Below are 3,008 nucleotides of genomic sequence, written 5' to 3'. Positions count from 1 at the left end.
TTAATGATGATGCGGGGATTATCAGCCTTTAATTGGACAATAAAATACAAGGGAAACCTTATACAAAGTGTGGTAATCCAACTCAGTGTTATAGATTTAGAACAGGAAAGAACTTTAGTAAACATACAGTCTTATGTTCCAGGGGTGGGGAACCTGTAGTTTTGTGGCCACATGTGGCCTCCTAGGTCCTTTGATGTGTCCTTTTTGAGGCCAAGTTTTCTAAAACAAATCCTTTTATTAAGGGGATTTATTCTGTGAAGTTTGGATTCAGTCAAAGGGCTACACTTGAGGACCTAGAGGACCACATGTGACCTCAGGTTTCCCACTCCGGGACTCTAAATCCTCATTTTATTGATGAGGAAACTAGGGCCCAAAGTCATATTGGTTATAAGCAACAGAGTTAGTATTTGAATCAAAGCCATTTAGCAGTAAACACAGGGCTCTCTGCTATACTGAAATGCCACTTCAGTGAGAGTTGCCAAGCTAATATCCTCATGATACTTCTAAGAACTTATCAGTCTTCCCTGAAATGAGAGAAACTTAACATGGATTCTACCCTGAAAAGATGGTGGACTGGGTTATTAGTCAAACATTCTATATTTGCCAAAACAAATGGCCCTTGATGCCTTTGTCATAAATGGATTTTAGGTTACAGTGAGATAGGGCCATCCAAAATCAATACTTTAAAGACAGGAAAATTCTGAAGGTCAGAACATGGAAACAAAGCCAGGCATTGATTATTTGAGAGATTAACACATAGGGACATGAATCTAAAGGTAGGTTTGAAACTAGGAAATCAATTTTTAAAGGGGGAAGGGTAGGGATAAGGAATCAAATTCCATTATTAGTTAAAATTCAGGCTGACTCTAAGATTCAGAGTATCAGTTAACTTTTTTCTTCCTATCTCCTAAAATTATCTGCTTTAGAGTTTCAAAATTCTTTGTTTTTTGAAGCACTAGGTTGAAGAGAATAGAGACCCTGTCTGGTAGGGAACATATATGCGACTCTCTGGGGCTAACACTGATTTGATCCCTGGCCAAGTCCCAGACTTGAAGTTAGTCTCATCCTGAACCAAGGGGACCTGCTCTGGAGAGACAATGGTATCAATAAGCATTATACCTGAATAGTTAGCAAATATCCTTTCTATTGGTAGAAATGCATCCCAAGATTATTGTTTTCTGCTTCTGCTCATCTGCCTAAGGTCTCCTCCAGTGACTTTTTCCATTCTTTCTCTACCACCCCACTCTTAAGCAATTATTTCTCCTCCCTCTTGTCTCTCCTCTATAGACTTTTATTTTTACTCCTGACTCCCAGTGTGCATAATCTTTACCTTCATTCATCTATCTTTTCACACACAGTTTGGGCACCATTTTCTAAATGAGGTTCTTCTTGATCCTCCAGGTTTTGCTGATCTCTTTTGAAATTATTTAGTGTTACTCTATACTTTGCATGTATTTATCCACATATATGTTGTTTCCCTTAGCAGAAGAATGTATGCTCCTTGAGGACAGGAACTATTTCATTTTTGTCTGTGTACCTGGGAAACCAGCACAGTGCTTTGCATAGAGAAGATGCTTCAGAAATGTTTGTTGAATTGAATTATATTGAATTTAGCCCCAGGTTAGAATTAGGTAATCTGTAAGATGCCTTCTAGCTTTAAGATCCTATGAATCAGGGGCAGCTAGGTGGTGCACTGGATAGGGTACTGGCCCTGGAGTCAGAAGGACCTGAGTTCAAATGTGATCTCAGACCCTAACTAGCTATGTGAACCTGGGTAAGTTACTTAATCCAGATTGAATTTAAAAAAAGATCCTATGAGTCAATGTGACATAATAAATGCCTATGATTTCGAGTGTCACCTCTATATCAATGACATTCAAATATACTCTGTCCATTAGCCTTAAGTTCTATGAAGTTTGCTCTCACCATTTAGAAAATTCACAAATTTTGATTAGTTTCATGTCCCAGTTTCCTAATCCACGTAATGAGAATGATGATTAATTTGTCCCTGTAGAGTAGCTAAATTTGGTGGATATTTTAGAGGTTGTTTTTTTTAATATTTCATTTCAAAGATATGGATCTAGTGAGGGATAAGGGTTCAGCTATAAGAACTACTCTCCCCATAAGTGATGGTGTTTCCCATATGACAACAGTCCTAGGAAACTCCCCCTGTGTAAGAGAGGAGGATGAAGATTCCCCAAGAAGCCCCATCTATAAAGAAGCATATGAATTTGGGGGGCCAAAACAGGTTTGAGCCTTAGGTAAGCCCCAAACATAAGGTCAGACTCACTCCTGGAGTGTTCTTAAAAGTAACTATGCAGTAACTATGGACATTAAGCAATATGATTAGCAAAATATCTTTCTCTTGGCAGAAATGTTAGTGTATTGTTATTGTATGCTAATTTTGCATATCACCCTGACCTTATAAGTATCCCTACAATCTTCTTCAATAAGAAGGAATCACTCTTAAAACTCTCTTAAAATGCCTTAGATAAGAATTGTAGTTATCCTATCTTGAATTCCTCCTTAGCCTTAAAGACATCTAAGAAAAGGCCTATTAAGTAACTTGGTATGTTTACTACACAGTCTTTTTGTCCCTTCCCTTTCCTTCCTCAACAACAACAACAAAGAAACATTTTTTGGTTAAGAAACAAGACCTAATGTCCTCCTGTGAGAAGAAAGAGGTGGAGGTAAGTAGTGGTTGGATATAAACAATAGATAAATATGCTGGTCCCTAGCAAGATGGAAGCACCTGAGCAGGTATTAAATCCAAACCATATCCCCTCTACAACAGAAATGATAGCCTTTGCTTGAAGACCTCCAGTAAGGAGTTATTCATTACTTCCTCAACAATACCTTTCTTTGGACAGCTTGAATTTATTATGAAGCTTTTCCTTACATCAAACCTAAATTTTTCTCCTTGTAACTTCTACCCACTGCTCCTTATTCTTCAATTTGCAGTCAACCTGACCAACCCTAATCTCTTTTCCATATGCCAAGTCTTCAGA

This window comes from Petaurus breviceps, unplaced genomic scaffold, assembly GCF_028583685.1.
Source record: "Petaurus breviceps papuanus isolate PSGF00001 unplaced genomic scaffold, PetGlider_PUasm1.0 90919, whole genome shotgun sequence".
Classification (NCBI taxonomy): Eukaryota; Metazoa; Chordata; class Mammalia; order Diprotodontia; family Petauridae; genus Petaurus; species Petaurus breviceps.
Note: the sequence above shows the minus strand (reverse complement) of the source record.